The 22,500-nt window shown below is 37.2% G+C and overlaps 1 protein-coding gene across 5 annotated transcripts in view; it reads left to right on the forward strand.

Annotated features, from left to right (window-relative positions):
* NPAS3 (neuronal PAS domain protein 3) overlaps positions 1-22,500 on the forward strand; it is a 620,517-nt gene that overhangs the window by 488,707 nt on the left and 109,310 nt on the right. The gene's annotated exons all lie outside the window — the stretch shown is intronic.

The following is a 22,500-nucleotide window of genomic DNA, read 5'->3' on the forward strand; positions in this document are numbered from 1 at the left end:
TTTTAGTTTTCCTTTACAATAGGGGCTAGAAACTTTCCTTATCTTTAGAGGAAAGGTGAAATTCTGTACTGTCTGTGTGATTCTAAAGTCTAGGACTTTGAGGAAAACACAAAGTTACTGCAAGTCTTGCAGTTAAATTATGCAAATTCACAACACTGCAAAGGTTAGTACACACTAACCTTTCACACAACTATGAATACTTCTGTAAATAATAATAAGCATTTAAAATTAAAGATGCAAAAGATCATTAGAATTAGTCTTCTGAGAATTCCCAGGTTTTCTTGAGAATCAAGGAAAAGGACTTTAAGCACAGTTTTTGAATTTTTCATGATCTGTGTATGAAACTTTATTTCGTTCACTTGCTTTTCATGCATTATTTTCTCTTCTTTGTTATTTGGACAAACTATTTGTTCTACAGTTAGTATTCCTAAAGGATTTAGCCCTGATTTATCTTGCTTTTTTGAAATTATACATCCATATTTTCCAGTCCCCAAATTGAACTGCACAACTGAAATTATCTGCTGTGTATTTTAAGTTACACAAGGCTTTAAAGTCGTCTGAGTAATTCTCAAGGGTACATAGACACCTAGCTTGCACTAGTCTTTTGAATGTTTTTATTGTTTTTATCAAATTCCCTTCTATTTAATCATATATTTGGGGATTTGTGATGCACAGAGCAGTAAATATTGGAATGTTTTTATCACAGGACCTCTCAGCTACAGCTGCGAAATATAAAAATTGTAGATAGAAGACAGAAACCATAAGATTTCTTCTTTTTTCTCTGTAAGTTGCATAATCAACTCTCATTTCATGTGCTGTCAATTATAGTCTGAAGGTCTTAATTAGAACCTGAAAAAGTTCCTTTTTCTCCAGAAATGGAGACTGGAGGAGGATGTTTGGGAGCACATCTGGAAGCATGATTTTCATGTTGCACTCCCACTTTCTTTTGTGGCATGGAGAAAACCATAAATAAGTTTCTATTTCACATGTATAACCAACCTCCTTAAACACTCTCTTCATTTTTTCCAAATAAAACAGGTGAGAGTGTAACAAGAAACATGTTCAGTTAGACTACATTAGCAAAGGGCCTCAACCTCAATTTGGGTAACAGAACATCTCTTTAAACTATTGAAGTATATCAGGCAAAACAGCAGGTCAGGGTTGCTTCTAGGTGGCTGCTGAGTACAGGGAGAGTTTATCTATGAAAGAGCAAAGTTCTTGGAGAGTGGGATGTGGCCTGAACATAGAGCAGGTAACCATAGAGAACAATGGGCATTAAACTGTTTCACTGTAATCTTTAAGCAATCTCCCTGAAAATTATGTCATGCTCTCTACCTTACTTTTCCTGTTGTAGTGGCTTGTAACTTATTAACAGATTTGAGCAAAAATTATTGATTTTCCCTTAAAGATGATCTGTGCTCTTCAGACCAAAACTAAGACAATTTATAGGTTTTCATTAAATAAAAAATGCTTTGAATTGTGTGGGTTTGAACATTTTCGTAGCCATGAAATGTATCACATTTTTGTGGGGTTTTGCCTACTTGTGCATGCTGTGGAGTTTCCAAGGCTGCCTAGAAGACTGTACATTCTGTGGCTTGTATATGATAGATTGAGTGGTTTCTCACAGTGTTTTGAGGGAAATTACAGTAGTCCTCATCCTTTATGCAGTTTACATTTCTATCCAGCAATGACTCATAAGTTGCAGCATGTTCGCTGGCATACTAAAGTCTCAGTGATATTCTCGGTTTTCAAATAGCAAATTAACTAATATGCTGAGCTATATTTGATATTAACTGATTCTATGGGTCATTGTTTTTATTTAAAAAACTTAGAATAATGTTTCATGAGTTATGCCTTCCAAAGGAGGCAATGTGACTCCATTGCAATGTGACTGTCCCATTGCAGTGCTTTGAAACTACATGCACATTTCATCCGATATAAAGTTGTGTCCTAAATTACACTGTCCAACAGTTGCAAACTATCCTTTCATCTGTCAACATTAATTTATAGAAATGACCAATTAATTTGTTTTGAAGTAGAGAAAAAGTATATTTCTTTCTTGAGAGACTCACACTGTAAGCATAAGTATCTATTTCTAAAGAGCAAGCTTTATTCCCATCTCTGATGAAATAGGAAAGTAACACCTCTTCACCTTTCAGATTGGCTCCTTCATATTATTCATGCTAGTCTTTTCTCACTAATTTTATGATTATAATGAGGCAATGGCATGCTAGTTAGCACACAATGACCTTCTAATTGAAAAGCTGTAAATTCAGTCTCAGTGGCCAGCACTGGCAGAAATTTAAATAAATAGGGCTGCAAAGTCCTTACAATGAGCTGGCCTCTTGACCAGGATGCTACCAGAGTTCTAGTCACCTGTTCTCGGGCCACACTTTGTAACTCCTTAGTGTTAACTGTCTGTCTTGTTACAGGTTAGACTAGCATGAGAAGAACAAAGAGCAAGGAGTCTTTTATTGGTTAAAGAAAGGACTTTACATTTGAATATCTTCAATATCTGATCTAATACTGTACTCTTTAAAACAGCCTCTCAGTCACATAAGGCTTACTGTTTAATTTCCAAACCATGATAAAAGCTGGCCAGACTGATGCATCAATAATTCCTGTCTCTTTCTACAGTTTTTCTTGATCATAGTTTTAATGTCTGTGCATTTATTATTTGAACGTATTAAACATTGGTTTAATGAGATTGTCTTTCTGATAAGCACTGAAGATTGGTGCCCAGATACTACAGTGATAAGGTCTTTCTAAGTGTTAGGGAAGATGGATGGCTACTTGTGAGCAACTCTGAGAAATTGTGCAGTGTTCGGTGTGTCTTATAGATAGAGAGTTTATGAAATGGTCACAACACATTATCCTACCCACACATAAATAAATACCCTTCAGGATCTTGATGCAGTGCTTGGCAGTGTCTCACTAAAGTTCATAACACCAGCTAACTCTGTATTAGTGATAACTAATAAGAGCTGATAGTCTTGTACAATATAGAACAGCTTTATGCTGTCAGTGTCACGCATCTTTATCAGGAATACATCATAGAGACAATGGAAATTTTTCCATATCCTTTAAAGTTTTGCATTCTGTATATTTGGTTGTTAGACAAATAGAGCAAGCTTTGCTGACTTCATTTTCATTCTTGGCAGCATGTTTTTATCATAAGGCAGATAGTCATTAATTTACAGAATCAACGCTGGGAACAGCTTTTGTGATCTCATATTAAATTTTCCCCTGAATCCGCCCCTTGGCAAAAATTACTCACATCGTTAAAAAATATTTAATTAGGCTGTAGTTTATACCCAGCTCACTGGGGAAATGTTGGAATTAATATGATTTGCATGAATTCTGTTTCTCTTTTTCTGTTAGAGATTAGTTCTGAATTCAGTTCAGAGGGTCGCTGACACTGCCAAGGACTCACAATTGTGAAGGTCAAACAGGTAGCAAATACTTCCCCTGGGTAGCTTCCCTGAAAAGACAGCTCAAAATTGCTTTTAATTATGGGTTACCTGAAAGGCCACTTGCAGTTTTTATTTTTCCACAGATTTCTGAAACATTATGTGGTGGATGTTTTAGGTAGACCACATCAGTTCCAATCTAAAACATCTCCAGTCATGTTTTGGCTTCTTTTACTTTTCTTAAAAATCAGTACTGTAGGAACCTCAGAGATTCATGCTTGCACACAAACAGACATGTGTATGTATGTGTATGTGTATGTGTATGTCTATGTCTATGTATATGTATATGCATATGTATATGTATATATATATTTTTGGTGGCCATTGCTCTATTACAATGGAGGGAACCATTTTTCCTAAGGTTTGTAGGGGGAAAAAAGGTATTTTGGAAGGAAAAATATTTTCCTTCGTAGCAATGTATCCACAGCCTTAATTATTCTTCACAGGATAAGATACAATGTTTAGTTATGCATTCTCCTGTTTGTAATTTCAAGGGTTAGGAAAAACCCTGGGGATCCAGAGTCCTGTGCTTTTTAAGATGAGAATTTAATGGAAACTTTAATTAATAATCTAATCAATCAATTAATCATCATTATATGTGTTGAAATCTAATTCTTCTCCACAGCTCGCTCTATATGAAGAGAAACAAAATGGCTGACTACTTAAATGATGGAGAACCATTACAGCCATAAAGAAAAAATGAAACTATAATAGCTTTGTGAAACTAGCACAGCTGACATAGTGCTAACAAAGTACTCTTGAATTTGGGATAGGCTACAATATTTTAGTGTGGCAAGCTATTGTGTAGTTCATTTGAAAAGTTCATTTTTTTCTTTAGATGGGTATAAGAATGTAAGAAAAGTCCTACAAATAGTTAGGAATTGACCTGTTTGTTTTGTGGCAACTCCTGACAATTATGGCATACTAGTAGTCAAAAACTCCTGTTAAATAGTGAGTGCTATGTAATGTAGGCTTTTGCCTTGAGTTCAGAAAATGTAAACTATCTGCTTTGTGAAATATGTGCAGACCACACCATGCTGTTGACTAGCCAACTGTGGATAAATAAATATTTATATAGAGAGTGATTTATATAGGGCTTCTATCGGTACTGCAAAGGTGAGCGATGGTTTGACCCTTATTTCTAGGACTATGAGTGAATCCAACCTCTTTGGAGCCTGGAACCCTGCCAGAGGTGCCTACCGTACTACTGGCAATTTCATTGATAACAATGCAGATGAAGATTCTTCTGTGCACAAACTCATCTCCAAAGCAGACTCTGTGTGTGTGTGTGTGTATGTATACTTCCAAATACTGAAAAAAATCCATTGAGAGCCTTATGTGTAGGAAAGAGAAATAAAACATAGATAGGGCTGCACATGTGTTACACAGATTCTGTCACTAAGCTTCTACTTTCTTTCCAAGTGATTTCTTATAAGTTCAGTGTGTAAAAATACATTGTTTTAAAGACTTTTACAATTTAGTGAAAAGTCTTTTGCAGAAAAGTGTAAAAGTATAAACCAACTTTGAAACAGGAAACTGAAGATTTGTATACCCTTAGCAATGAATTTAATATTTTGGGCTACACACCATATGTTGCATTAAATGCAATCTGTACATCTAAACTCCTATAAAGTCTGAAATGTAAGAATTTTATTATACTTTGTGTAGAGACTGTACACATAGGGAAATATGGCTTATGGGCAATTTTTGGACTGCAAATGGCTAATTAGATATTTACATTAAGATCTCATTTAGAGTCCTTTAGTTCTTTCCCACAGTAATAGAAAAGGTAAGGAACAAAATATCATATTGAACTATTATTGAACCTAATTCCTTGTTTCTTAAATTCAGTGATTTACCATTTCTTTAAAGCAATATATTTTTCCTTTTATCTCTGGCATACTCATTTTCCATCCGTTCCCAAGCTGCAAGTCCTGATGGCTTGATATTAGACTCTTTTTGGCAAGGAAAACCACAATTTTATTTGCAGCACATATTTGTCCAAATACACTAGTATTTATTGTGCACACTATGTAAAAAAAAATCAAACCAATAGCTTACCTTGCCAGCAAGCAGCCTTTCCAGTCAGTGAGTGTAATACCCTTTTGCAACTGAAGAGTTTTGAATTTTCTTGCCTGTCAGTGAAAAACGGACCATTCCAACCCACAAAAGTATATTGCACTAAAGAAGGCAAACTATAATTTCTCACCCTAATTAGTAGCCACTGAAAAATTCAGTTACATTCATTTGCCTGCATCCTTATGTTACACTTATGCTCTTTTATCTTTTTCTCCCTTTTGTTCTTCAACTAGGCATCACTGTCCCTTGTAGTATCCAGGAACCATTAGACCATAAATACACCACTGGCTGCATCAGATTTAAAGCACATGTAATACACTCGATATAATTTACAACGATGTATAACTATGCTAACATCATGCTGAATAGAGGCTTAGGAAGTGCCAGTCATGAATACAAGTTACCGTGTTAGTAAGTTGTGATACACTGTCTGGATTTCAGCAGCAGGGCAACACCATACAGTTTCCCAATCAGATGTTAAAAGCATGGCTACAGAACATTTGAGGTTTAAGACACTGTCATACTCAAAGTATGAGAGACATAATTTGTAATGCTTTCTGGTCTTGTTTCTGCCACTTGGTTCAGAGGCAGCTCTATGGAAAGCTCTGTGGACACTGATCATGCAGAAAGTTGAACATTAACATGTTCAACTAGAGCAGTCAAGTAGAGCAGCCAAAATGTTGAGCATCATGAGAAAGAATATAGCCCATGCCATTTCATGAAACTTCGATATGCTCATGCCTTGGGTACTATGAGCAGTTCTGCTCCCTGCATCCAAGCAGGCGTATTGCAGAGTTACAGTACAGAGAAGGAAATGAACTACAATGATCAAGGAGTTTGAACAGCTGCATGACAAGGAGACAAGAGAAAGGCTGAGACTTTTCAATTTGGAAAAGAGAAGATTAATGAGACATTATGATGAAAATTTAGAAAATTGAAAGTGTAGTAGTTTGAGGAAGACTTTTTATTCACAAAATCCTACAGTACTAGAATTAGGAAGCATTCACAAAATCTATGAGGAGATTAGTTAAAAACTGATAAAGTATTTTTCTGAGATTGATGGGTGTCCACTTGCACAAAAATGGATTAGACAGATTTATAGACAACAGACCCATAAACAAACACTGAAGAGAATAGACAGGGTTGTACTCTGAAACATGCCTATGGAACAGTTGTGAGTATTGGGCTTTGAACATGGCCAGTCTCACATACTTTGCATAATAGCAACTGCTAATGCCAGTGCTGTAAAGCACACGCTGCGCTAGGTGAGCCACTGGTCTGATTCAGTAGGGCATTTCTTATGTTCTTGTACTCCTACCATTACTTCATCTTTAAAAAAGCACACGTGGGGTGAGAAAATAGTATAGCCACTTAACAATATGAGGCAATATGAGTCATTGTAGATTTATCTAAACTGTGTGAACATAGCAATTCATATTCAGAAGGTTACAAACCCAGACTTCCAGTCCCTTCACCTAATTACTCAGCTAAAATTCTAGCCCCTTAATAGAAAGGAGAAATGCATTTTGGCAGTTGTTGTCCATTCACCCCAGAAAATAGCCAAGGAGAGGGAGCAGGCCCTGCAAAAGCCATCACTTACCACCTCCCACAAGAAATTCGATGTTCCATTAGGACCCCTTTGAGACATTTTGATCTTGGTCAATGTTTCTTGACTGTTACTAGGAATCAAGGTGAAACTGTTTAACTCTTTTTTTTTTTTTTTTTTCCATAATACATGCTTCATTCCTTATGAAGGTAAAATGCACTGAATGCCTGACAATATTTCTCAGCTAGGGCAACCATAGAGAGAAGTGCTGCAGAATTTCTTAATTATTGATATGTTAGTTACTCTGAGACTTCCCCTTCTATGTGATTGTTATATGACTTCCCAATGATATACCAATTGTTGGCCATTCTCAGATTGTGACTGTAGCCGTAAACATAACATCTGATTCTTGTCAGTCAGAAAAGCCTCTCTTGCTCTTTTTCCTTCTTTTTCTCTTTCTTTTATGATCCTATATGATACTGATGGAATCAAGCCCATATTCAGAATGGGAACACTACAAGATAGATGGTGGACCCCAACAGAGCCTGTGTGCTGGCAGAACAGCAGAATTCTTCAAAGAAGTAACAAAAAGACCCTCACTGTGATTTTTTGTGTAAGACAGACACTGAACTGTGTAGGGGAATGTAGGGAAATGAAGAAAAATGAAAACAAAGGAACTATTTCATATATAAGAATATGAAAAAGTATGATGAATAAGTGAAATGGAAAAGGCTAAACAGTGACTGGGTTGTGGGTGTTTTAATTATACAAACAACTTTAGTTGAATGTAATTAGAAGAGAAACTTAGTTTTCAAAGAAAAAAAGTAATTGTCATATACCTCACAACATAATGATTGCTCAGAGCCTAAAACTAACATAGCTTTTTTTATTCCCTTTTTACTGTTTTTATTGCGAGTGATGCTGAAGGGAGAACAGTTATGTCTTGGCCTTATTATCTTTTTGCCATTCACTGTTGCTCCACTCCTTCGATGCATCATTGAAAATGGAGGGAATTCTGTTGTTCTAAATAACAAGTTTCATTTCTAAAATACTTAAATGAGAGAAAAACCAAAGAACCAAATGTCCACAGTTACTTAAAGCCATTGAGAAGAATGGAGTGGCTAGCTGTAAATTCAGCTAAGAAACTTATTTGTCACCTGTAATAGACTTAGACACTCAACGAGCATCAAAGTAAGGTCAAATAGATAAAGTAAATACAACCCTTTATGATGTTTTGTTAGTTTAGATGTGTGCAATCGGATTATATTTTATTTTTTTTACCTCCAGAAAGACAGTGGCACATATAGGTTTATGCAATTATTATCAGTGGGAAAAATTCCACACTGTGAAGAACTGGTATTATTTTCCTGGGGAAGGAAGGATAGTTATATAGGCAAGGTGTAGCTAGTTAGTCGATTAACAGACACCTATATCTTTAGCTATTCTTATGTAATTGGATGTTTTACCTGCATTACAAATTATCATTCTCTCCCAGATGCTCCACTTCTTTCTCTGTTTTTTGCAATTCTGTTTTCAGTGGGCATATGCCTGATTGCTCCCTCTGTATCTCCTTTATTAGCTCTTTATTTTCCTCTGCATCCCTTTTTCCTGTTGGATCTAGTGATAGGACAAAGGATAATGGGATGATGCTGAAACACAAAAATTTCCATTTAAAAGTAAGGAAAAACTGTTTCACTGTGAGGGTGATGGAGCCTTGGCACAGTCTGCCCAGGGAGGGTGTGGAGTCTCCTCCTCTGGAGGCCTTCAAAACCCACCTGGACATGTTCCCATGTGACCTGATCTGGGTGGACCTGCTTTGGCAGGGGAGTTGAACTAGATGATCTCTAAAGCTCCTTTCCAACCCTACTATTCAATGATTCTATTATTCTATGTTTTCTGATTTCAGCTCAGAGTTCAGTTCAGCTGTTACCCTCCCGTCTCTTATAAAGATTTCCATAGTCCTCTATGATTTTAATTATCAGAATTTTTTTCTCCTGCTTCTCAGAGTATTCCCCTTCTTACTGAGCCTTGTAGTTTTATTTCAATCACCTCCTCCTGCATTTCTTGCGCATATCTGAGTCTAAGCAGAAATTAACTTTTGGTTTAATCTTTCCTAACATGTATTAGGTGACGTAACATGCAGACACTTCAGAAATTTCAGATGCAAAAAATATCACCAAGCTCTAAAGGTGTCTTTTGTCTTCAAAACAAGGAACTCTGCAATCATTAAATATCTCTGCTCTCTCTCGACTGCTCTTCAATAATGGTGAATACTGCAAACATACATATATAAAGTACTTTTTATCCATTCCTCTTTCTCTCTCACAACTTAAAATTCAGTATCACTTTATTATCCAGATTCAGTGTCATGGTTTCATCTCCATGCTTTCCATAATATCTGCTATACAAGTTTGCTCTCCCTAAATCTAATTGCATTTTAGATTCAAAACAGTCCAAAATTTCTCCTTTATTCTGTATCCATTTCTCAATCATGTGGTTATTTATGACCTTCATAGCTTTAATCTTCCACTTCTGATCCAACTTCAGTCTCACTTTTTTCTTTTGTCCGAGCAAAATGTTACGTTCTTTTCTTACCAACCTATTTTTCCTAGGTTATTATTATTTTCCTAATAACTCTGCCTTCACTTCCTTTAGGTTCTCACAGTAATCTCCCAGATTGCCTCCATTTCATTTCTCTAGCTCATTTCTTTTTGAGACTTCTCTCCTAGTTTAAAATACAAGTGTTACCTGTATTCTTCCATTTTTTTTTCTTTTTCTGGAAACCTGGGAATTTGTTTTTCTTACCTGGATTCAATTAGATCTTCAACACCAACACTCCTTCATCTTACTGTGTCATTTATAATATGTGCAGTGTAGGAATTATTAATTAAGAAATCTAAAATTTTATAAGAAAACTGTTAAAAAAAACTTACACAGGAAAGAACACGGGGGTTTATTTTGCCTTTCTACATTGCATTCCTACAAATTCTATATAATTTTTATTGTTACAGATGATAAAACCTACATAGGTGAGCTAAATACCTGTGATTGGGTTTGGGAATACAATGATATCAAATCCACAATGTTTGATATAGTTTAAATAGGAGGGTTTCAAAGTGTGACAGGATAATAACCTTCTATTGCTTCCTTTTAAGCAAAATAAATAGATTAGGTTTTACATAAATGTGAATGTTTAATAAACAATTAAATGCAGAATGAAGTTAGAATAGAAATCCTTTTAAAAATTATATGTTTATTTCAGTAAAATTGGACACAGTCTCATTTCAAGAGGAGCGCAAGCAATAACTACTGGAATAAATTTCGTGTAGCTTGCAGGTGTATTGTGGGTTAATCCTAAAGAATGTGCATCTCCAAAGGTCTTCACAATGTTTCGAACATTTGTTCTTTTTTCTTTCTTTACATGCCTGAAATGGAAATTCATCTGTGAACGGTGGATTTTATTCATGTTTTCACAGAAGCACGTTTGCATGCCCTAGAAGAGAATCAATATTATGAATGAGAATTCTCTGCAAAAGTCTTTAATTATGTCTGTGTATCAATATGTAATATTTTATGTTTCCTCAGATTTTTTCTTTTAGCTGACACAGGCAGACTTTGAAAGCAGTAAAATCAGCAATGTAACAATGAAATGCATGCAAACTTGTTAAATGTGATGGCAAAATAAAAAGCTTCAGTCAGTATGATCAGTTAAAAAAAAAAAGATAGCTAGCAAACTGTCTATCATGTGATGAAATTTGACAGTAGGGATTATGGCTTTGATGGACCAGAACAGCTAATAGAAGAAGCTGACATTTTTGAAACCCTGCTAATTAAGGGTTCCTTCCTTAATATTAAAATAAAGTCTTTGTCTGGGTTTTATGGTTGGAGAATCAGGTGTTTTCATTAATATATGCCAGTCAGTCTTAATAAGCTTGGAGGGCAGAGGAAGTTATTATTGAGTGACCTTCTACAAAATAAGCATGTTGCTAAGGGCTCTAACCCTGCCCTGTTCAGACTGATGAATCTCATTTCCAATGCAAAAGCTTCACAAGAAATCCAAGTATTCTCTATGCAATCACAGAAAATAATCCTTGTGTCTCTTGTAATGTCCAGAATTGCCACTTACTATACTACTACTGTACAATGAATATTACAATATATATTATTTTTCTAGCACAATTGTCTACATTTCTGAATTGCCAAGAATAGAAAAACTTATTGTCAAGACACTTGTATTGAAAAGTCAGCTCATTTTAATACTTCTCAAATAGTCGTCTACTCTGTTCATGAATTATAATGCACAGAATACATCTAACAATACCAGCTTTGAAAAAGAGATATGTCTGTATTATTACATATTCATTTTCAAATAGATTTTGAACAGATTTTAAACTATTTATTGAAATTCATTGAAATGGTAAATTCATAGTTGGATTTTGATTGACTCAATCTAATTTTACATTTTGTAAGTTTTCATCTCTTTTTTTGTAGTAATTTTGATTTTCTATAGATTTTTCAAGCTAAGTGAAAGGGTGTGGTAAGCTACTAAGACTCATCATATATTTACTGAGAGAAATTAGAAAATGTGTTAGTGAACCGGATTAAAGAAGTGCAGCATTGTAACTAGCAATGATGTGTTTCACATCAACTCTGTGGACTGGATTTCCAACACCCCAAGAGTTTCTGCAAGTATTTACTAATACTTTTTTTCTTTTTGCTTTCTTTTCTCTCAATAGGTCAAGTAAGTACTCTAAATGGTTCTGTGAGATACTGCACTCATAAGAAATACAGTGGATAATGAATGAAATTCAAAAGAGCACATCCAGTTTGCAGATTCTATGCTAATAAAATAACATGGCTGCCAAGCAGAAATGTCAGAGTTGGGAGAATACACACACTTCCAGGTTGTTGAGTGAATCTCTGAAATAGGAAGCAATCAACTGCATCACATTTGCAGATCTCCTTCCTTTAATTGATGGCATAGCAGATGGATCTGCTTTTTTCGTGTCCAACCCAAAGCAATCTATCACAATCTGTAGAATATTTGAGAAAAGTAACTCCAGACAGATTTGTTTGTTTGTTTCTTTATTGGCATTGGTGGTCAGGCTACATTGGCTGTAGAACTCAAACACTGCAACAGAAGTAGATATACATGGTCTTGGATAGTTCTTACCCTATATCATTACATACCTAAATGCATTCTAAACCAATGAGACAGTTCAAACCAGTGCCAATGTTAAAAAAGACAAAACAGAGGCATGTGTGTCGTGGTTTTGCCCAGCCGGAGCAAAGGGGAAAAATAACTGCGAGTCCTCCCCTCCTGGCAGAACGTGGAGGGGATCAGGAAAAAAAAAAGTAAAAGTTGAAATAAGAACAATTTACTAGGGGAAAATTGAAGTGGAACAACTATAACAAAAACAAGGGAATATTACAAAGAAAACTGGTGAGTGATGCAGTTGCTCGCCACCAGGCACCTGACCTAAGCGACCACTCCGGACCGGCAACCGAGAGCCCGCGCCCCCGGAAGAGCTTCTTCCGGCCAGCCGCCACCTATACCCTGGGCATGACGGTTAGGATGGTATCTAATACCTGCTGGCCAGCCTGGGTCAGCTGTTCAGGCTGTGCCCTTTCCTGGTTCCTCGTGGGAATTAACTCTATCCTAGCTCAAACCATGACATTCCAGCCCTTATTCTATACCATCTACACGTCATTTCTAGATTTACATATCATAATCATCTACATATGCATAACATACAGCAAATATAGGAATCATGACATTCAACAGCTATCATCATACAATTTAATTCATGGGTTATTCTCACCCAGAGTCAAATTCCCTTGAGGCACACATTGAGTCTCCCCATCCTTGCACATCACCCACCAAGTGCACCCAGTTCCCTGAGCAAAAATAATCCCACGGATGGGTTTGCCTTTACCTGAGGCAGGACACACCCAGACTGCCTTCCCTAACATATTTTTTACATGTGCCACAGGAACTTTGTCCCCTTCTACAATATGCAAGGGCTCTGATTGGGCAGGGCCAGCTCGATTGACAGATCCTCTGGAGTTGACTAACCAGATGGCCATTTCCAAGTGTGTATCCCAATGCTTAAAAGTTCCACCTCCCATTGCTTTCAGTGTGGTTTTCAATAATGCATTTTATCACTGAACTTTTCCAGAGGCTGGTGTGTGATAGGGATAAACCCATTCAGTACCATGCTCTTTGGCCCAGACAACTATGAGGTTGTTTCTGAAGTGTGTCCCAATTGTCTGACTCAATTCTTTCTGGGGTGCCATGTCGCCAGAGGACTTTCCTTTCAAGGCCCTGAATAGTGTTCCGGGCGGTGGCATGAGCCACAGGATATGTTTCCAACCATCCTGTGGTTGCCTCCACCATTGTGAGCACATGGCGTTTGCCTTGGCGAGTCTGTGGCAGTGTGATATAATCAATCTGTGAGGCCTCTCTGTATTTATATTTCTGCCATCACCCTTCATACCATATGGGCTTCCACCGTTTGGCTTGTTTGATTGTAGCACATGTCTCACAGTCATGGATAACCTGTGCAATAGTGTCCAAGGTTAAGTCCACCACTCGATCACGAGCCCATTTATAGGTGGCATCTCTTCCTTGATGACCTGAGGTATCATGGGCCCATCGAGCTAAAAATAACTCCCCCTTGTGTTGCCAATCCAGATCTATGTGAGAAAACTTTGCAGCCTTGTCAACTTGCTGGTTATGCAGATGTTCTTCCGTGGCCCGCTTTTTGGGTACGTGAGCATCTACATGGTGCACCTTCACAACTAGTTTCTTCATTCGAGCAACAATGTCCTGCCATAGTGGAGCAGCCCAGATGGGTTTGCCCTGTGGTTGCCAGTTGTTCTGTCTGCATTGCTGTAGCCATTCCCATAGAGCGTTTGCCACCATCCACAAATCAGTGTAGAGGTAGATCCTTGGCCATTTTTCCCATTCAGCAATGTCTAAAGCCAACTGGATGGCTTTTAACTCTGCAAACTGACTGGATTCACCCTCTCCTTCTGCAGCTTCCGAAATTTTGCGTAGGGGACTCCATACAGCTGCCTTCCATCTCTGATGCCTTCCCACAAGACAGCAGGACCCATTGGTAAACAGGGCATACTGCTTCTCATCTTCTGGCAGTTCATCATACAATGGGGCCTCATCAACATGTGTCACCTTCTCTGGTGATATTTCACCATCTTCGCACTCTGGCCAGTGTGTGATCACTTCCAAAATTCCAGGGCAGCTAGGGTTCCCTATGGGAGCTTGTTGTGTGATCAGTGCGATCCACTTACTCCATGTAGCATCAGTTGCATGATGCGTGGGGAATGCCCTCCCTTTGAACATCCAGCCCAGCACTGGCAATTGAGATGCTAGGAACAGTTTTGTTTCTGTGCCAATCAGTTCTGAGGCAGCTTGAACTCCTTCATATGCTGCCAGTATCTCCTTCTCGGTTGGAGTGTATTGGCCTTGGATCCTCTGTATCCCCGACTCCAGAACCCGAGGGGTCGGCCTCAACCCGCCCCAGGTGCTCTCTGCCAAAGACTATAGTAGGGCCATTCTCCCCGACCACAGTGTTGAGCACATTCTTAACATCTGGTCCTGTTCGGACTGACCCAAGCGTCATCGCATGAATAATCTCCTGTTTAATTTCTTCAAAACTTTGTTGCTGTTCAGGACCCCCTTCAAAATCATTCTTCTTCCATGTCACACGGTAGAAGGGGCTCACAATCATACTGTAATTTAGAATGTGCATTCTACAAAAACCCACACCACCTAGAAAAGCTTGTGTTTCCTTTTTGTTAGTTGGTGGAGACATAGTTGCATACGTTTTCCTGGTTCCTCACAGGAATTAATTCTATGGTAACTCAAACCATGACACTATGTATCTCATTTCTGTCTAGGTATTTTGTTGCCACGGAGCTATATCCCATCTTAAAACAAAAAAAAACCCACGCTATCAAATGCAATGTTTGAGTTATTTCTGAATGCCTAATAGATGCCACATTTCAATACAATAGCACTGTTTAGTCCAGTTAGTCTACAAAGTGCTTTGAATATGAAAGGCTCTCTAGACTCTGTTCCATTAAAGTCAAACCCGTTTATGCTCCTTGCACTTTTTGTATTGTTACTTGATTTATATATTTGCAATTTGGGATTTCTGTCTGCTTTATATTTTGGGTGGTTTTCCCTGAAATAAAAGTAGCTTGATTTATCTCCATAACTAATCTCCACTGTTCTTTCTCGCTTCTTTGTGTTTGGGGAAAGATGGTGACGGTTGGGAAGCTAGCTTACATGTGATCAGTGATTTCCACTTGCAGTTTCTACTGGACAGATATGGAAAAATATAAGGAATACAGCTCATGTAATACTTATTAGTATCTAACTGGTAGCTGGAAATCACAGGAACAAAACATTAGGACTACCCTAGGAATGCCTCTTTCGGGTATAGTGTTGGGGCACTTACTGCTGCTCTGGAACCATTCCTGTTCTTTTAGTGTTTCAGGATTTAAAGAAATTCTTAGTAAAACACTTGAAGTACCTGAAAGTGGTCAAAAAGAAAGGGATAGGAATCACAACCCTTGCCTGTCAGTAAGTTATGGAGGATTTTTTCCTCACTGCTCACAGGGATTTAGAGCTCCACTATTGAAAAAACTGATCAAAAGCCTGCTGACTTCTCATGATAAAACTCCTCTAAACATGAATGTGAGTAAGAACTAACACTTGGAGAGAAATATTCCATTCTTATCCCTGTTGTCATTATGTTGCTGAATAGTATAGCAATGTCTGTCTTACATTCTCAGCAGTATTTATGCAGTGCCTGCTGTGGCTCATCTAAGAGTAAGTATTAGCACTTATTCACTGAAAAAGTAAGAGTAAAGCAGAAATTATATCTTTATGCAGAAATCAATATGCATAAACAGCCAAAGTCACTTTATTCAAATACTGTAAATGCTGTATTTTTTACTGTAAATGTAATTGAAACAAGGTCATACATTTTGTTACTGGAAAATAAATGAAATACTAAGCTTGATTTACTCGTTCTTCAAGAATAAAGGATTTTTGTGAAGAGTGAAGGGAATTTATTCTACAGTGGAAGCCACAGGTGTTTTCCACTTCCAAATATTGTGATGGTAGCTCAGGACAAGAGTTACTATGAGAAAAGGATGTTCAAGGATGTGTAGAAAGGACACACTTATTGCTGACAGTGGAGTAATACTGTAGTAAGTGTGGTATCAAGTTGAAAACTCCTCTAATATCAACATGCCTTGGCTAAGTGAGGTGCCAAATCCAAAGTTAATAAATCTTACTCTTGATATAATGTTAACACTGCAATTAAAAGGAGCAGTATATTGAAATGTGAGGCTTGCGCTAGATGTGGCAGAATATGGGGTATCCAGAGGACACCCCAATGTACTGAATCATTCATCTGTGTTCCATTAGTCATACATAGATGTATAAGTACTCACAGAAGGGAATGTTTTAGAACTAAGACCAATGTAAACCAATTGAAATTATTTAAAAGACACAACCCAACATATTTATGCAATACGCAATATTTAGGGTCTAGAGCTATAAGCAGACGGCCAATTTAGCATATAGAAGGAAGAGTACAAATGTAACTGTAATGACAGCCAGAACAGTTAGCACGTCCCACTCTACCATTTGTGAATCCTATACTAATCTGACTGTGGAAAGTATTACTCCCAAGATTTGAGTGATCAGTGTGGCTAGTCACTTGTAATAGGGAGGCATTTTTTTGCAGCCAATATCTAACTGGTTGCATCACATATAACTCCTGCCTTTGTCTGCAGCTTCAGGCTTGGCTTTTCTATTTGATCTTATTTTCCTGTCTTCCTCATCTTTCATAAAACTGAAGCTAAACATCTTGGCTCTTGTTATCTTTTGCTCTTGCCTTTCAGCTGTTACGTTTGAATGCAGAAAATTTTTTTCTATTCCTGCATCCACATAAGTCTTTTGTGGCTTTCAAACTTGGAGTGACCTCCAACTTTGGACTGCAAGAAGAAAGGATAGAATTTTCCAGAGGGACACAAAAGGAGTGTCCCTCCCCTGAAGAAAAGAGAATTTGGGAAGTTGAGAAGATGTGAATGACTTGAGAAAGATAATTGACTGGCTTAAAATATAAGAATAATCATTTCAACACACAAAAAAAAAGCTGATAGTAGTTCCGAGTACTTTTTCCATAGTGACTAAGGAAAGCTGAATGAGAAATCTCTCCTTTTTCCCAAAGGAACAGCAAAATAATTTCTTCTATTACTCAGTTTTGTAAAATGCAAATGTGCTTCAGAAAGTAGTTTGAGAAAGCTGTGGAATTTGAGCTTTTAGATAGTACCCCAGTTTCCTTCCATGTACCTGATCAATCCATACTGATACACTGTTGAAGAAAGATCTGTAAGAGTATCTAGCTTAAATTAGAGACCTCATCCCACAAAACCTGCATACTCTCACTCAGTTTTTAGAAGGGCTTCTCTTCCAGCCAGACACAGGGTTGCTGAGACATGTACAAAGGACTTAAATTCCTCCATTCGCAGGTTATATAGGGTTGCAAAGAAATGCCAGGGGCAATCTCTGTACAAGATTAAGAGAAAAATAGAAACAAAGATATGAAAGAAAATAAGAACTGAGTTGAGCAAAAGCAGGTGTCCAAAGATGCCCGTTTAAGTGTTAGCTTATACTTGCATATACTTGTTCCTGATAGACTAGGTGCCAGTTTATGTCAGCTGCAGAAGGCTACAAGCCTCCACCCTGTCCCAACAGAAAAAACCTATAGTTTATATCTGCCTCACATAAAGGTATTAAGGATTTTATATCCATGGCAAAGTTTTCAAAAGAGCTGTCTCAGACTGAGCATCCAGAATCAAAGGCTGCTTTTGAAAAGTTGACCCTGGCCTTTAGGGAGACAGTGCAAAGAGTTTCCTTATAATGTTTCCTGAAAGGTAAATTTGAATCTCATTCTGTATTCCTGCACTGGACTAAATTGAAAGTGCCTCCACTGGTGTCAACAGTTTAATGAAAATTGCTGTAATTTCATGGATTTTTTTTTTTTTGTAACCTATGCTAAATGAGATATATGCTGCTGTATATATATATGTGTGTGTACAATAGACAGACTTTGTTCTATCCTATTCACCATTCAAGAGAAGATTTTATTTTTCCTTTCTCTACTAGTATATACAAAACCTTATGCAGAAGAGTTTCCCATTTCTGTGTCTGTCCTTGAGTTACATGAACTAAAGTTTAAAGTAAGATGGAAAGAATATAGCATTTCTGCCAAAGCAGTTCAATATTTAGCAGGATCCTATGCTATGTAAAGCTTATGAAGAGGGAGCTAACATTCTAATTGTGATACCATATTACATTGTATCTCACTCTCTTATTGGTGTATTATTTTTTAAATTGTTGTATAGTGTGGCAATTGTCATGTTGCATTCTAGACTCCATCTGTAATCTTCCTTGTTGGGTTGCATGGAGCTTGGTGTCTAGAGAAACGTGAAATAACCAGAAAAAATAGATAATATAAATGCTTATTCAACTATCTATAATGTGGTGTATTAATCCTAATATTGAAAAAATCCAATAGGGAATAGGTATATTACTGCTTTTTCTGTTACTGGGCTATTTGTCACCATATTTCACCTTAAACAGTATTTAATTTATCACTCCTTAATCACTCCTTAATCATTCAGGAGTTTACAGTGCGTTGTCCATTTCCACGACCTCGAAGTACTGTTTTTCTATTTAATCAAATGAGATTTACTGCATTAACTTCTACTATTGCACTAATACCAGTTAGACAGTATTGCTCAGTACAGGGACAACAGCAAGGACTATTGATGTACCTGTTTGAAAAGGCAAATTAATCTGTGCTTTTATTTCTCCATCAGGACGTGACGATTCTGATTTAGAAAATTCACCTGGAGATCAAAATAATTACCTTATTTACCAATCTGCAAAGTTACCAAACATCTTCTGAGATGTTTGGAAGTGGCTTGGGTGGGGGGGGGGGGGGGGGGAAGTGTAATGTCTAATATGCTGGAAAAGAAAAGATTGCTAACCATTTTTTTCTGCTAAAGAATCCACAGTTTCCTGTTGCTGTAAGCAGAGGTCTACACTCAACAGTCACTTCATTAGTTAACAATCTGCAGCAACACTTTCTAAGTCAGTACGATTAACCAGCTGTAAAACCAGCTGTAAAACTTTTCTGAAGTAAAAAATCCAGACCTGCCATGCCCACACTTTCTACCCTCAGTTCCCATGCTTCTTTCAGATTCATGCTATTGTTAATAGTAAAACAATAGTGCATCAGATACTACAGGCTAGTAACCACTGGTAAATTTATGTTCTTTATAGTGGTGACCACTGTGACTGAAGAGTAGTAAGTGCAGTCAGCACGCATGACGTGCTCAGAGCCATGCAAGGTAGGAGTACAGCTAGAGACCTTTTGACAGCTACCACAATACTCATTCCTCTAGAGTACATTGCATGAATCCTATACATATTCAGTTCGGTTAGAAAAAAAGTTTTCTCTACCAGTCAGGGCAGTATATGAAAATAATTCCATCTCTCTGTCCTGCATGTATCATGATTATGGATGTGCTGAAGCACCAATAATCAATCTCAGTTACTGGAGAAAGTGTTGTCGCTTGCTGCTCTTTTTCATGCAAAGAGTGGTACAAAGAAACAAAAGTAATACAGCTTGGTTTTCATTGAGGTATTATTGTACATGAAGTACTGAGAAGTTATACATTACGATAGGAACACAAGCCGCTCAGTGCTGTCCATTTTGCTATGTTTTTATAAATGGTTATGGAAGTAAAACACAAGCTGCATGGCTGCACTGTCAGCTAGAGTACTTTGGGTTTTCTCCCACTTTCTTCCACCACTTATGCAAACAACTTGCAGAGGTGCCATTATCAGGCATTTTTACTCATCCCAATGAACTGTTTTCCTTTTGCAGGGATTAGTTCAAAATTATGTAATCCTCATCTTATAAAATTTTTAAGTTGTAAGTGGCAGCTGACAACAGAGCAGTTCAGAGGTACAGAGATGGTTGGTATTAAAGAAAACAACCATTCATCTTCATCCCATTTACCTTGAGGAAACTTAGCACAGGTTTAACGTTAAACACTTGCTTAGTGTTTTGTCAAGCTGTAAAAGCCTGAAAAGGCTGCTTTCTCAGCAGCAAACTCAGTGAGTGCTACTGAACTGACTTCCAGTGAGTACAAAATAAATTAATTTGAAGGCTGAAAAAAAATCTCCTAAGTCTGCACCTTGTGCCAAAGATTTTGTTACATTCCAGAGCTGTAAATCTGAGGAAGAGTAAATTGGCTAATGACAAGCCCCAACCTCAGCAATTATACAGGGTCTTCTCAAAGTCTGATATTTTCTTTTAGAGTCTATATTTTTTAATCTATAGGCTGAAATGAAGCATGCTATTAAACTGCCGCTTCTGGGTACTAGGTTGCTCATGGCTTCTCTCTAGTTTTGTCACCCAAGGTTGCAATGATTTTCTCAAGGATTCCTGTTGTTACTGCCATACTAGTTCATAGTATAACTAGGTCATAGTGTCATTTTGAATGATCTTGAGTTCAAGACCGGCAGTAAGAACAAATTAGACCAAAGCTCTTCTTATAACCCCAAATGCAGAAAAGGAAAATATAATTGCATTTTTGTTTCATCTTTCATATTTACAGGACTGGTGTCATTAACCTGTCCATACCCTGAGAACATATAAGCTTTTTTGCAACATCTTCTAACAATAATTGAATGACTGAGTAACAATAATGTTATTCAAAGAAATCCTCTTATTTTGAGTTTGTTTTAAATGCTTTAATAGATATATGCAAAATTCCAATTTGAGCAAGTAGAAATCTGTTTCCGTGGTCTTGGAAACAGTGATCACTTGTACCTTGCCATTGCTCCTTATAAAGTACTTCTTATGGAGAGTATGCTGGAATTTCCCTTGCTTTGCTTCACCATTATCTCCTCTGGTAGGTGTCTCATGTTTGTTTCCTGAAGACAAGTAAAGATATTAAAGGTCTATATCTGGTAAATGTCCTGACCTCTAAAGCCCATACATTTTTGTATTTCTGCTATTAGTGTGGTTTATTTCTGCACATGTGCTTTCTTATTTCACTTCTGCCCAGGCTGTCCTTGAACCATGACTGTTTTCAAGGGAGGTGGGAGCAGTCAGGCGTGGAGTGAAATGAAGCAAAGCTCCGGTTGTCATGGTGCCTTTCCTGCTTCAAATATTTAGGGTTAATAATTTTTAATGTCACATGTTGTGAGGTAGTTTTTCTTGCCACTATCGGATGCGTGAGTACTTGTATTTGCAATGGGTACTTGGACTTCATAGTTTAATGTAGTTGCTAATACAACCATGGAAGGAAAGATATGATTAAGTATTTCAAAAGAAGAGTTGTGATTGAAATACCATAGTGGAAAGCTGACAGAGTTTATCAAAGTGCTGCAGTTTACCTCCTTACAGAAGGAGAGTGGCTGTTTTCATATTCACTAATCCCCAAATAACCATCAAGAAATATTAAAATACACATTTTATTAGTTTCATTTAATTTCTTAATTGCTCAAATCCAGTTTACCAATTTATTGCTGTGTGAAATGCTTAGAGGCGATGTGTACATTAAAGGGATTATTTACATGTAATCCCTCCCTCCCAAAGGATACAAAGTGATCATTTATGAATCCTGATTTACACTCTGTAACAATACAAGATGAATGAAATAGTTACAGTAGAATGATGTCGCTCCTGGAAGTGCAATACTATGCAGAGTATGATTTAGCATTAAAATGGAACTATCTTGTTTTCACTGATAATTTTAGTAAAAGTGCATGAACTTCCCTTTTAGAAAACTGCTTGCTGCAATTGAACCAGTTATTTGCTGGGAATATATGCAATCAAGACACTAAATTTAACCTTGGGGAAAAGTCTGCTTTAAAATGTAACCCATGTACTGTTTGGGGTGTGGATTATTTTCAGCTAGGGTTATAATTTTACAGGAAAGAAATTTATAATTAGTTTTAACATAATTGTCAGGGACTTGCCATTGAAGTGCAGCCTTGCAGCTTGCTCCCTGCCTGTGGATATCACTGTGGGTGTCTGTTTGCCAGCCAAAAGATGTGGAAGCAAGATGTAATAAGAGAAGGGAGAAATCAGAATCCTTAACAACACTGAACCAAAGTAAATAAAAAAGAATAAAACTTTTTAAAGTCTCTAAGTACGTGACAATAAAAGGAAATGTCTTTAACCTGCAGTCTACTCACTGCATATCTTTGCAGAATGACAAAATTAACCTCCAGTTTAAAAAAGAGGTATTTACGTATCCTGCCAGTGTTATTCCTTACCCCTT

The sequence above is a fragment of the Colius striatus genome, chromosome 6 (assembly GCF_028858725.1).
Source record: "Colius striatus isolate bColStr4 chromosome 6, bColStr4.1.hap1, whole genome shotgun sequence".
NCBI classification, from domain to species: Eukaryota; Metazoa; Chordata; class Aves; order Coliiformes; family Coliidae; genus Colius; species Colius striatus.